Raw genomic sequence first — 13,957 nt, 5'->3', positions numbered from 1 at the left:
TCCAGCATGCGGAGTAATGCCTGGCACTGGAGTCAGCACTCAGCGGTGTTGATTAGAAGTGAAATGAAGCAGCCCCAGCCTCGACCCTCACTGGCTGGGAGAGCGGGGAGGGCGCCTTCCCATTCCCTCAGACGAAGAACTGCCCGCTGGAGGGCATGTCACACCTCTCCTGGCAAGTTCCCACTGTTGCAGGTGACACTCCTGCCGATAGGGCAAAGTCAGTCAGTGCTTCTTGAATGAACAGGTGGCTGGACCAGATCCACGTTTCCCACGGGAGAAATGTGAGATGACTTTAGGTGGCACCCCGGTAGATGTGTTACATTTTCAAAGGTATTGATTACAGGGTGTGTTAGAAGAAAATATTAGGTAGCACGTCAGAGCTGGGTGCTAAAAAAAGTGAGTTGATCTAAAGGACTGTTGAGGGGCCGCTGTGTGGCTCAGTGGGTTGAGCATCTGCCTTTGGCTTGGGTCATGATCTCGGGGTCCTGGGATTGAGCTCCATGTCGGGATCCCCGCACGCTTCTCCCTTTTCCTCTCCCTCTGCCACTCCCCCTGCTTGTGCTGTCGTTCTTGCTTGCTCTCAGTCTCTCAAATAAATAAATTAAATATTAAAAACATGTAAAATAAAGGAATATTAAATGGAGCAGGTGCATGGTGAGTGTCATGAAAATTTCAGGACAATCGTGGATTGAATGAACACTGTTAAAAGGTCTTTCTAAATCTGAGATCTTTCATTCTTTGCATTTTATTTCAATATCTATTTATTTATTTAACTTTTTTTTTTTTTAAAGATTTTATTTATTTATTCGACAGAGGGAGACAGCCAGCGAGAGAGGGAACACAAGCAGGGGGAGTGGGAGAGGAAGAAGCAGGCTCATAGCGGAAGAGCCTGATGTGGGACTCGATCCCGTAACACCGGCATCACGCCCTGAGCCGAAGGCAGACGATTAACCGCTGTGCCACCCAGGCGCCCCTATTTATTTAACTTTTTGAGAGAGAGAGAGAGAACACGTGTGAGCAGTGGTGGGGAGGGGAGGGGAGAGAGAAAGATCCCAAGCAGGCTCCACGCCCATTGCAGAGCCAGACATGGGCCTCAGTCTCAAGAGTCTGAGATCACAATCTGAGCCACAACCAGGGGTCGGCTGCCCAACAGACTGTGCCACCCAGGCGCCCCTGATTTATTCCTGGTGTGTCCTGCAGTCACTGGAGCATCGTGTTAGAGTTGTCATTGTGCACATGGACGTGCTCAGTCTTCCTCGTGGAGTGATTGTACCGCTGCACTCACAGTCCCTGGCTGCTTCAGTCCACGTACCATCTAGGGGCCATTTGAAGAAGGGGCACAAATCCTAATTGCTGTTCGAGAACCATCCATCGATACCTTCTGGTCAGACCAAGAAAGACTCAGTAACACAGCCTACACCTGGAGGGTCAGGAGCTTGGAAAGAAATCTCAGAGGCGATGATGGCGATCTCTTCAGAAGCGCAGCCTCGCCAGTGTGCTTGGCTGCACGAAGGTCAATGCTGTGTGGAAACTCCCAGATATCCTGAAAGGGAAGACCTAACCAACCCATGTCACTCATCTTTTTCCTTTCATTCTGTTCAAATAAGTCTAAAAGGGCTTTTTCATAAACACAAAATTAGAATTCTAAGCAATAAGAAAAACACTGACTAACTGGCAGTGTTTCTTCTTTTTTGTGTCTTACAATTGGTGGTGTCTTAGAATGAAATACGGCATATGGTTAGTGTAGAAACATTTTAAAACAAAGGGAAGTTAAAACACACACACACACACACAAATACACACCCATGCACCCCAGAAATCTCTGAGGTTTCTCCTGTTTCTCTGCTGTTCTTCAGCCTCCCTGCCTGCCTTCTGCTACTGGAACATTCCAAGGCGCTTCCTGCCCCAGAGCATTTCTATCTGTTGTGTGTCCTGTCTGGAATGCCTTTTGCACAGCTCTCTCTGATTCTGTGGGGCTCCACGTGGCCTTCCCTTTTCAGGGAGGCCTCCCTTTTACCTTCTCTAGTGCAGGTCCTTCCATCCCCCATGCAGTTGTCCTTCATCTGGCATAAGCTCTTATGTCTCTCTGTGTCTGCTCTTCCCGGGCTCCCCACGGTATCCCCAATGCCTGGCACTTAGCAGACACTGGACAGGTATTGCTTGAACTGGATCCATAGTGTTAAACTGAGGGCGAATGCAGAAGCTGCTCCTTGTCATCCAGGAGAGGGCAGTAGGAAGTACAGGGAGGAGCTCCTAGAGGAAGGCAGCTTGGTCAGCTTTTCAGCAGGTAGAGCTGCTGAGTGGTGGAGCGAGTGCCTTCTTTGTGGGGCGTGCTCAGGGAGTGGCTTGGTGTTGTTGAAGGGTTCTGGCACCGGATGTCAGGGTTGGCCGGTCATTTGGAATGTTCCTTCCAACCAGACATCCGTGTTTGAGGACTGTTCTCATCGCTGGTCTGTGGTTCTTGCTTCAACTGCAGATGTGGCTTTTACCACTAGATGGCACTAGATGATGCCTCTGAGGACAGTGCTCATCAAACCACCAACAGAGAGCAATTGTCTCTGTTTTAATTATTGAAGTAATCGTTGATCTATACAATGTTATATCAGTTTCAGGTGTGCAACATAGTGATTCGACAAGTCTGTATACATTACTCAGTGCTCACCACGATTAAGTATAGTCACTATATGTCACACAGTAGGGCATTGTTACAATTTTATTTGACCATATTCCAGACATTGTACTTTTCATCTTTGTGAGTTATTTATATAAGTGGAAAATTGTAACTCTTAATCCCCTTCACCAATTTCGCCCCCCCCTTTACCTCTGGCAACCATCAGTTTGCTTTCTTTCTTGAAGAGTCTTGTTTTGTTTTGTTTGTTTGGAGAACAGATTTTTCAAGACACTTATACCCCGAACACATACTTCGACAAAAGCTTCCCGAAACAGTCTTTAACTCTTACAGTATGTAGTCCATACTGATTTTTTCTAGTTTACTCTAGTTGACTGTATTTTCTAAGACGGTGATTTGCAAACTATTACATTGATTTTATGACATGGATGGGTCACAATTCATTGTTTGAAAAGCACCATTTTAGACAACTGAGCCTGTTCACCCTTGTAAAACTGTATAGGTCAGCTTTCCTTGACAATCTGGGCTTGCAGGTAATTGTGTCCCTTAGTGCGTACTTTGTGTGTTTCTGTGTTGAGTTGCTGCCTTGAGTAGCCGAAGGTATGTGCTTCCTTATGGGTGTCTGTGGATGTGGGAACATGGACGTGGGAGACTGGGGGGGACATGTTGGTACAGGATTTGCACCGACTGTAGTCAAGAGAGCAGTAAGCCTTGTCAGTGGATAGAAAGAGAAAATAGAATATCTGCTTCTGGGAGCTCAGAACCCAGCTGGGTGACATCATACACACACACACCCACACCCACACCCTACCCCTTTCAGATTACTCCTCAAGCAAGTGGAAATGAGCTAATGCGCTCAGGATATCATTTAGGATGTTTCAGAGTGTAAGTAACAGAAGACCAACTCCATTTGGTTTATTTATTACTTTTTTTTTAATGTAAATCAATTAGCCAACTTACAGTACATCCATAGATTCAGATGTAGTGTTCAGTAGTTTGTCAGTTTTGTGTAACACCCAGTGCTCATCACATCACGTGCCCTCCTTAATGCCCATCACCGAATTACGCCACCCCCACACCCACCTCCCCTCCGGCAACCCTCAGTTTGTTTGCTAGAGTTAAGAGTCTCCTATGGTTTTTCTCCATCTCTGATGACATCCCAGTCTGTTTTCCCTCCCTTCCCCTAGGTCCTCTGGCCTGTTTCTTATATTCCACATATGAGTGAAACCATATGATAATTGACTTTGTCTTACTGACTGGTTAGTGTACTTCGCTCAGCATAATACCCTCCAGTTCTATCCACGTGGATGTAAATGGTAAATTTTCATCCTTTCTGTTGGCTGGGTAATGTTCCACATGGTATAGATGTGGTATAGATGGTAATACCACATCTTTTTCCATTCATCTATCGATGGCCATCTTGGCTCTTTCCACAGTTTGGCTGTTGTGGACATTGCTGATGTGAACATTGGGGTGCACGTGCCCCTTCGGGTCACTACATTTGTATCTTTGGGGTAAATACCTAGTAGTACAATTGCTGGGTTGTAGGGTAGCTCTTTTTTTTTTTTTTTTAAGATTTTATTTATTTGTCAGAGAGAGAGAGCACAAGCAGGGGGAATGGGAGGCAGAGGGAGAAGGTGGCTCCCTGCTGAGCAAGGAGCCCGACGCGGGACGTGATCCCAGGAGTCTGGGATCGTGACCCGAGCCAAAGGCAGATGCTCAACTGACTGAGCCACCCAGGCATCCCAAGGTAGCTCTATTTTTAACTTCTTGAGGAACCTCCATACTGTTTTCCAGAGTGGCTGCACCAGTTTGCCTTCCCACCAACAGTGTAAAAGTGTTCACCTTTATCCTCATCCTTGCCAACATTTGTTTCCTGTCTTGTGAATTTTAGCCATTCTTACTGGTATGAAGTTTTATCTCATTGTGGTTTTGAATTGTATTTTCCTGATGCCAAATGATATGGAGCAGGTTTTCATGTGTCTGTTGGTCATTTGTGTCTTCTTTGGAGAAATATCTGTACATGTCTTCTGCCCGTTTCTGGATTATTTTTTGAGTTTTGAGTTTGATAAGTTCTTTATAGATCTTGGATACTAGCCCTTTATCTGATAAGACATTTGCAAATATCTTTTCCCGTTCTGTGGGTTGCCTTTTAGTTTTGTTGACTGATTCCTTTGCTGTGTGGAAGCTTTTTATCTTGATGAAGTCCCAATAGTTCATTTTTGCTTTTGCTTGCCTTGCCTTTGGAGATGTGTCTAGCAAGAAGTTGCTGCGGCTGAGGTGGAAGAGCTTGCTGCCTATGTTCTCTAGGATTTTGTGGGATTCCTGTCTCACATTAAGGTCTTTCATCCATTTTGAGTTTCTCTTTGTGTATGGTGTGAGAGAGTGGTCAAGTTTCATTCTTTTTCATGTAGCTGTCCAATTTTCCCAGCACCATTTATTGAAGAGGCTCTCCTTTTTCCATTGGATTTCTTTCCTGCTTTGTCGAGGATCAGTTGACCATAGAGTTGAGGGTCCATGTCTGGGTTCTCTGTTCTGTTCCATTGATCCATGTGTCTGTTTTTGTGCCAGTACCATGCTGTCTTGATGGTTACAGCTTTGTAATGGAGCTTGAAGTCTGACATTGTGATGCCCCCAGCTTTGGTTTTCTTTTTCAACATTCCTTTGGCTCTTCGGGGTCTTTTCTGGTTCCATACAAATCTTAGGATTATTTGTTACAGCTTTGTGGAAAAGTTGATGGTTTTTTCATAGGGATTGCATTGAATGTATAGATTACTCTGTGTAGCATAGACATTTTAACAATATTCTTCCAATCCATGAGCATGGAACGTTTTTCCGTTTCTTTGTGTCTTCCTCAATTTCTTTCATAAGTGTTCTGTAGATTTTGGAGTACAGATCCTTGACCTCTCTGGGTAGGTATATTCTTAGGTATCTTATGGGTTTTGGTGCAATTGTAAATGGGATCGATTCCTTCATTTCTCTTTCTTCTGTCTCATTGTTAGTGTATAGAAATGCAACTGATTTCTGTGCGGTGATTTTATATCCTGCCGTGTTGCTGAATTCTTGTATGAGTCCTAGCTATTTTGGGGTGGAGTCATTTGGGTTTTCCACATAAAGTATTGTGTCATCTGCAAAGAGTGATTGTTTGACTTCTTCTTTGCCCATTTGGAGGCCTTTTATTTCTTTTTGTTGTCTGATTGCTGAGGCTAGAACTTCTATTTGAACAACTGTGGTGAGAGTGGGCATCCCTGTCGTGTTCCTGACCTTAGGGGAAAAGCTCTCAGTTTTTCCCCATGGAGAGTGATACTCGCTGTGGGCTTTTCGTAGATGTCTTTTATGTTACTGAGGTATGTTCCCTCTACCCCAACACTGTGGAGAATTTTAATCAAGAAAGGATGATGCATTTTGTCCAATGCTTTTTCTGCATCAATTGAGAGGACCGTATGCATCTTGTCCTTTCTTTTATTAATGTGATGTATCATGTTGATTTGATTTGCGAATGTTCAGCCACCCTTGCAGCACAGGAATAAATCCCACTTGGTCATGGTGAATCCTTCTTTTAACGTACTGTTGTATCCTACGGGATAGTATGTTGGTGAGAATTTTTAAACCCATGGGGTCTTTGTCTGGTTTTGGGATCAAGGTAATGCTGGCCTTAAAGAACAAGTTTGGAAGTTTCCCTTCCATTTCTATTTTTTGAAACAGCCTCAGAAGAATAGGTATGAGTTTTTCTTTAAATGTTTGGTAGAATTCCCTTGGGAAACCATCTGGCCCTGGACTCTTGTGTGTTGGGAGATTTCTATCACTGCTTCTATTGCCTTGCTGGTTATGGGTCTGTTCAGATTTTCTGTTTCTTCCTGATTTAGTTTTGGTAGTTTGTAAGTTTCCAGGAACGCATCCGTTTCTTCCAGATTGCCTCATTTGTTGTCATATAGCTGCTCATAATATGTTCTTAAGATTGTTTGTATTTCCTTGGTGTTGGTTGTGATCTCTCCTCTTTCATTCATGATATTATTATTTTGGGTCCTTTCCCCTTTCTTTTGGATAAGTCTGGCTAGAGGTTCATCAGTCTTATTAATAATTTCAAAGAACCAGCTCTAGGTTCATTGATCTGTTCTACTGTTCTTCTGGTTTCGATTTCATTGATTTCTGCTCTGCTTTTTATAATTTCCATTCTCCTGCTTGGTCTAGGCTTTATTTGCTGTTCCTTCTCTAGCTTCTTTAGGTGTAAGGTTAGCTTGTGTATTTGAGACTTTTCTAATTTTTTTTGAGAAAGGCTTGTATTGCTATGTACTTTCCTCTTGGGACTGCTTTTGCTGTATCTCAAAGGTTTTGAGTAGCTGCGTTTTCATTTGCATTCGTTAAGAATTTTTTTAATCCTTTTTTTTTTAAGATTTTATTTATTTATTTGACAGAGAGACAGCCAGCGAGAGAGGGAACGCACGCAGGGGGAGTGGGAGAGGAAGAAGCAGGCTCCCAGAGAAGCAGGGAGCCCAATGTGGGGCTTGATCCCAGGACCTTGGAATCATGCCCTGAGCCGAAGGCAGACAGTTAATGACTGAGTCACCCAGTTGCCTCGAATTTTTTAAAATTCTTCTTTAATTTCCTGGTTGACCCATTCATTCTTTAGTAGGATGCTCTTTAGCTTCTGAGTGTTGGTGTGCCTTCCAAATTTCCTCTTGTGCTTGAGTTCCAGTTTCAAAGCATTGTGGTCTGAAAATATGCAGGGAATAATCCCAGTCTTTTGGTATTGGTTGGGACCTGATTTGTGACCCAGTGTGATCTGTTTTCGAGAATGTTCCATGTGCACTGGAGAAGAATGTGTGTTCTTTTGCTTTAGGATGGAATGCTCTGTATATATCCATGAAGTCCATCTGGTCCAGTGTGTCATTCAGAGCCCTTGTTTCTTTGTTGATCATCTGCTTAGATGATCTGTCCATTGCTGTGAGTGGGGTGTTGAAGTCCCCTATGATTATTGCATTATCATCAATGTGTTTCTTTAATTTGGTTTTTAATTGACTTATATAATTGGCTGCTCCCAAGTTAGGAGCATAAATATTTATAATTGTTAGATCTTCTTATTGGGTGGACCCTTCAAGTATGGTATAATATCCCTCTTCATGCCTTACTATAGTCTTTGGTTTAAAATCTAATTTGTCTGATGTGAGGATTGCTACCCCAGCTTTCTTTTGAAGTCCATTAGCATGATAAATGGATCTCTACCATCCTCACTTTCAATCTGGAAGTGTCAGAGTCTCTTGTAGATAGCATATGAATGGGTCTTGCTTTTTTATCCAATCTGATACCCTGTGTCTTTTGATTGGAGCATTTAGCCCATTTACATTCAGAGTAACTATTGAGAGATATGAATTTAGTGCCTTTGTAGTACCTGTAGAGTCCCAGTTTCTGTAGATCGTTTCTGTTTCTTTCTGGTTTACATTACTTTTGGGCTCAGTCTTCGCTTAGAGGATCCCTTTTAATATTTCTTGCAGGGCTGGTTTAGTGGTCATGTGTTCTTTCAGTTTCTGTTTGTCCAGGAAGCCCTTTATTCCTCCTTCCATTCTGAATGACAGCCTTGCTGGATAAAGTATTCTTGGCTGTATGTTTTTCTCATTTAGTACCCTGAATATATCATGCCAGCCCTTTCTGGCTTCCCAGGGCTCTGTGGATAGGTCTGCTGCCAGCCTAGTGTTGCTACTCCTTTAGGTTAGGAACCTCTTGTCTCGAGATGCTTTCAGGATTTTCTCTTTATGTCTGAAATCCGCAAGCTTCGCTCTTGTATGTTGGAGTGTTGATCTCTTTTTATTGATTTTGACGGGGGTCCTCTCTATATCTTGGACTTATATGCCTGTATCCATCCTGGGATAGGGAAATTCTCAGCTATGATTTGCTCAAATATACCTTCTGTCTCCCCTCTCTCTCTTTCTTTCTTCTTGGGGACCCCAGTAATTCTATTGTTTTGCATTATGGTATTGCTGATTTCTTGAAGCCTCCCTTCATGGTCCATTGTTTTTCTCTCTTTCCCTCGGCTTCGTTCCTTTCCATCAACTTGTCTTCTATGTCACTTACTCTCTCTTCTGCCTCACTTACCCTAGGTGTTAGAGCATCCAATTTAGACTGCATCTCAATTAAAGCATTTTAAATTTCAGCCTGATTAGATTTTATTTCTGCACTAAGATTCTCTAGTCTCTTTTATGCTTTTTTCAAGCCCAGCTAATAACTTTATAATAGTTATCCGGAATTCCAGCTCCGATATTTTACTTATATCCATATCAATTAGATCTGTGGCAGAGAGTATTGCCTCTGGTTCTTTCTTTTGTTGTGAATTCCTCCTTCTAGTTATTTTGCTCAGAGAAGAATGGATGAAAAGGAAAGCAAAATCAAAAATATTAACCACGACCCAAGCAAAATCCACACTAGACAAATCCAAAGAGGTCAGTAAACAAAAATGAAAAAAAAAAAAAAAAAAGTTGGGGGAGAAGAGAGAATATAATCTCCCAGGTGTTCAAAACAGGTGATCCACTTGGTCTTGGGTGTATTTTAGTCTGTTTGTTAAAAGACACTAAATCCCAATAATGTAAAATCACCAATGTGTGTGTGTGTATATATACGTATACAGAAACATAAAATTGAATAAAGTGAAAAGAAGCCAAAAATGAAGAATATATCTAAAAATTGTAAATGTAAAAAAATGAAAGTTAAAAAAGACTTAAAAACAAAGAGTTGATAATATAAGAAACTAGTTGAAAAGGAAAAAAGAAAAGGAAAATTTTAAACTGAAAGATAAACAAATCACAAAAAAACCTTTGAATTTTATTTACTGTTTTCCCCTAGTGCTTGCTTCTAAACTTGGTGTTCACCTGTTTTTCCACATGGTTTTCTGGGGGAGGGGCCCGCTGTGCTGATTCTCAGGTGTCTTTGCCTGGGGGGAGTTGTACCCTCCATTTCCAGGGGGCCAGGCTCAGTGTAAACTGCCTCTAGTTGGTCTGTATGGCTTTTGTTCCCTGAAGGCTTTCTGGGCCTCTTTAGAGGATGAAAACAAAAGTGGTCATGCCCTGATCTCCAGTCCCTGTGCTGAAAGATCATGGTTCCCTCTCTTCAGTAAACCCTCAGGGATAAGGGGTCTTCACTTTTGTGTATACCAAACTCTGCAGTCTCCTGCAGTGCATGCCTGCACTGATCCTCCCAGGAGAAGGCGGAGGGTCGCGGCTTTTCTGTCCTTTGCAGGGCCCCCACATGATAGCTGTTGCCTGACCAAGCCGCGGTTTGAGGTTTATGGCAATCCCCCTCCTCTGCTCCCTGACCCTAACAGATTTCCCGGCTCCAGTGCCTGGGAACTCTGCTGGCTCAGGTACCCCTGTTTTTCCTGTGACCCTAGGGATCCTGAGACCACACTGCCCCACCTGGGATTCTGCCCCACCTCGCCACCTGAGCACCTTTCAGGCAGGGACGTCTCTCACTTGGAGCAGATTTCTAAAGGTCTGATTTTGCACTCTGGGGTTATGTCACTTTCCTGTGGACAGCTCACACAGGCTCCCTCTCCCTGCAGATGATCTTCCCATATATCCCCACAGATTCATTTCTCCGCACCTTCTACTTTGCAAAAAGTGGTCACATTTCTCTTTGTAGAATTCCAGCAATTCTTTCTGTACATCTCAGATTGAATTCATACGTGTCCAGAAAGACGTAATAGTTATCTAGCTAAATTACAGGGACCAGATGAATTGAGGTCCCCTGCTGTTCCATCATCTTGCCTCCCTCCCTCTATTACTTTTTTAAAATATTTATTTATTTTAGAGAGTGAGCATGGGGATGGGCAAAGGGAGGGAGAATCCTGAAGCAGACTCCCTGCTGAGCACAGAGTCCAACACAGGGCTCAATCCCAGGTCCCTGAGATCATGATGTGAGCCTAAACCCAAGGTAGCCACTGAATTGATGGAGCCACCCAGGTACACCTCCATTTGGTTGAAATGTTAAACACAGGGGTGCATGGGTGGCTCAGTCAGTTAAGCGGCTACCTTGGGCTCAGGTCATGATCTCAGGGTCCTGAGATCGAGCCCCCCATCAGGGTCCCTGCTCAGTGGGAAGTCTGCTTCTCCCTCTCCCTCGGCTACTTCCCCTGTTTGTGTTCTCTCAGTTATTCTCTCTCTCTCTCTCAAATAAATAAATAAAACCTTAAAAAATAAATAAATGGTAAACATATATATTAATTCACAAGATAACTGATGAGGGGCAGAGCAGACTCCAGGCCCACAGTGACTTGGCATGGCCTTAGCGTTCCAGGCTCCTTCCCCTACATCTTGTTGTCCTAAGACTAGTTCCACTCGGGTTTGCCAGAATACCTTCAGGGATATTTGGACTTCAGCTCCCCGGCTTAGAACACCAAAACTTTGCTTCCTTGTAGTGTAGACCAGGGAGAGTTTAGGCTACCATAGCATTTTCCGGTTGTATAGACCAGAGAGTACAGGCTACTCTAGCATTTTCTAGGTTGTAGCAGTTGTGTTTATTTGTTCCTGGTTTTCCCACTATGACCTGCTTAAGGGATGTGGAAGGACTGGTACCTAATACAGAGCTGGGGGAAATACTTAGGTAGTCATTCGTAAGTTTCACAAAACAATCCTGGATCTCCTTTCCCATGGACACAGAACTTCTGGTTGAGCAGAGTTGTCTGATTGGCTCTGGCTAGTGAGTTTGCTGAGGGAATAGGTGGTGGCAGGTCTTCTAGGTGAGGTATGAGGTGAGGTTATGTGCTCTCTAGGGTCCTGGAAAAAGAGTTAGCCGCATGAGTAAAGAGAGGAAAGAAATGGCCACTGTGGGGAGGTTGAGGGGCCGTGTATGTGAGCGCCAAGAGGGATGGCCGAGTCTGTTGACATTGGTAAGGGAGCACCAAACGTGCCTCTGTTGGCCTTTTGAGGTAGATGATTTTCCTCCTCGACCTGGGTCCTGAGAACTGGGCCAGAACCTAATGACCTCTATTCATCTGCCTCCTTTCCTCTGTTCCAGGTTTGCAGTAAGCCTTGGCTACTGGTATGACCCTTACATCCAGCATTTTGTAAGAGTGTCTAAGGAGAGGAGGTCCTCCGAAATTAACAGAGGCAAGTGACCCCCTCCCTCCCAACGTCCCCTCATCAGCCCAGAGGCCTGAGGTTTTAGGAATTCATGCTTAAAAAGAGAGAGTTCCAGTGTTCACTCTCTCCAGGCATATGAATGTGCTTCTATCACAACATCCTCATGAACACAGTGTATTATGAACCTTTTCATTGTGGTTAATCTGATATGGGAAAATGTTATCTTACAGTAATTTTGTTTTATAATCCTCTGATTTTGGGGGTGAAGTTGAAAATCATTTTTGTATGTTTAAGAGCCATTTATATGATCTTTTACTGTGAATTGTCTGTTCAAGTAAGGAATTACTTTTTTGGCTTTATTAAAGCGGTAATAACACTGTTAGGCTCTGCAAGTCCTTTCTATCAAGGCAGAGAAAGGATTTGAGGTGGGAGGGTGACTCAGTCTCAGCCAGACTGAGAAATTAACCAAGTGACCACAGTCCTTGTGTGTGCCAGGAATCCTGGCCCTAAAGATGGAGCCTATGGGTAGATTCTATAAGAAATGCAAAGAACGTTTAACGTGGTGGTCCCTGAGAAAAAGGACGTGGATCTTACTTGGAGCTCAGGATGAACCCAGGCATTAGGAAGATGGGGCCAGGCCTGGCTCAGAGGCCTGAAGCCTCCCTCCTGGGCTCCTGAGGAAGCTTTCTATACCACTGCTGCAGAGGCAGGGACCCACCTCGGGGCCTTGGGAGCTGGGTGCCCGAGGCAGCATGTCAGCCAGCCTGCCTCTTCCTCTGCCTGGGCTGGCATCTCCAGACTGGGGCCCACTAGGAGAGTGCTTCCCAAACAGCGTGTGGTGAGCATTTTTAAAGTTTTTTCCCAATAATCAGCCTGTTGTGGATGATACTCTATAACATACACTAAAAATGATTTCCTCGAAAAATAAAAAGCAAGAGACACGTAAAATACAAGCTCAAATTGTGTAGTAGCAGAATCAATAGGACTGCAGTAAGTTTTTAAATGCTACTCCAATTTTGTTCTTAAAATAGTTAAGCACAAGGCTTTAGAACACAGATTTTATCTTCCTTCCCCCCTCTCTTATTTCCCATCCCCTTTGCTGCAGCTCCCCACTCCGGAGCTAAACAAGTCCATTTATTGGGCAACGTTTACTCCTGGCTTCCCCTCCCACCGATGCTCTGTGAGGCCTTTTTATAAACATAGAGGCTCTTACCCACACAAAATGGAGATGAAGGGAACACAGTAAGAAATACTTTTTTTGTTTGTTTTGACATTTATCTGCCCCATTTCCTGACCCCAAAATATTATTTTTGTCATGATCTCGCAATTCTGAGTTTGAGCCGAGTCCTGAGTAGCTTTCACCTAGCTGTGAAAAAGCACGTTTCCAAAAGGAACATTTAGATCTGACATTGTGATGTAAAACACTTCTCTTTCCCATGTAAAATAATGGAACATTTTATTTTAATTTTTAAAGATTTTATTTATTTATTGGAAAAAGAGAGCATGAGCAGGAGGGGCAGAGGCAGGGGGAGAAGCAGGCTCCCAGCTGAGCAGGGAGCCCGATGCAGGGCTTGATCCCAGGACCCTGAGATCCTGACCTGAGCCAAAGGCAGACGCTTAACCAACAGCCACCCGGGTGCCCCAAGGGGCAATTTATTTGCAAGATCATTAATTCCATTAAATCATTAAATAGATTGTACTTACTTTGCTTGTAGCAGCTTTAAATTAAATTTAAAAAAGGAAGAGAATGTGAAAGTCACTATTTCTCCCATGAAGTCCACAATAACCCACTGACCCGGAGGAAGAGCAGAAGTGTCCTGATTTGCTTTTCACTGAGCAATAGCTTGTCTCTGTCTCTCTCTCAGGATATTTCGCTCGAGTCCATGGCGTCAGTCTGCTTATAAAGGCATTTCTACGGAAGACAGAATGTCATTGTCAAATTCTAAATCTTGGGACTGGGACGGATACCACCTCTGGAGATTAAAGGTAAATGAAAATTCCCCCTCTTCTTTCCCAAATTGTTTCACCTGTGAAGGTGCCCGCCTGGTTCAGAAATGTTAAAATATATTCAGAGGGAATGCAGTGACGGTCTGTCTCGCGCCCCCGTCCCCAGATGCTTGCACCTGCTGCCCCCGTCAGCCACATACTTAGTGTCCCCAGGGCCCTGGTGAAGGATGGGTGCCTTGCATCTCATCCTTTGCTGTTACAAACAGGGCTTAGGATAAAAATCCTAGTAGACATTTCCTCTGCATGGGTGGAA

At 43.8% G+C, this 13,957-nt stretch overlaps 1 pseudogene across 11 annotated transcripts in view; it reads left to right on the top strand.

Annotated features, from left to right (window-relative positions):
• The window catches only part of LOC148110505 (thyroid receptor-interacting protein 11 pseudogene), a 47,060-nt pseudogene that overhangs the window by 14,305 nt on the left and 18,798 nt on the right, over window positions 1–13,957 (top strand). For all 11 annotated transcript variants that reach the window (XR_015727530.1, XR_015727529.1, XR_015727528.1 and 8 more), the window contains 2 exons: window positions 11,633–11,724; window positions 13,563–13,683. The product of XR_015727530.1 is annotated as a thyroid receptor-interacting protein 11 pseudogene, transcript variant X12 (transcript). The remainder of the gene's footprint in view (window positions 1–11,632; window positions 11,725–13,562; window positions 13,684–13,957) is intronic.

This window comes from Ursus americanus, chromosome 2, assembly GCF_024610735.1.
Source record: "Ursus americanus isolate L20-20 chromosome 2, mUrsAme1.1.p, whole genome shotgun sequence".
Taxonomy (NCBI): domain Eukaryota; kingdom Metazoa; phylum Chordata; class Mammalia; order Carnivora; family Ursidae; genus Ursus; species Ursus americanus.
The sequence above is the reverse complement of the archived record's forward strand: the minus strand, read 5'-3'. Positions and strand labels throughout refer to the sequence as shown.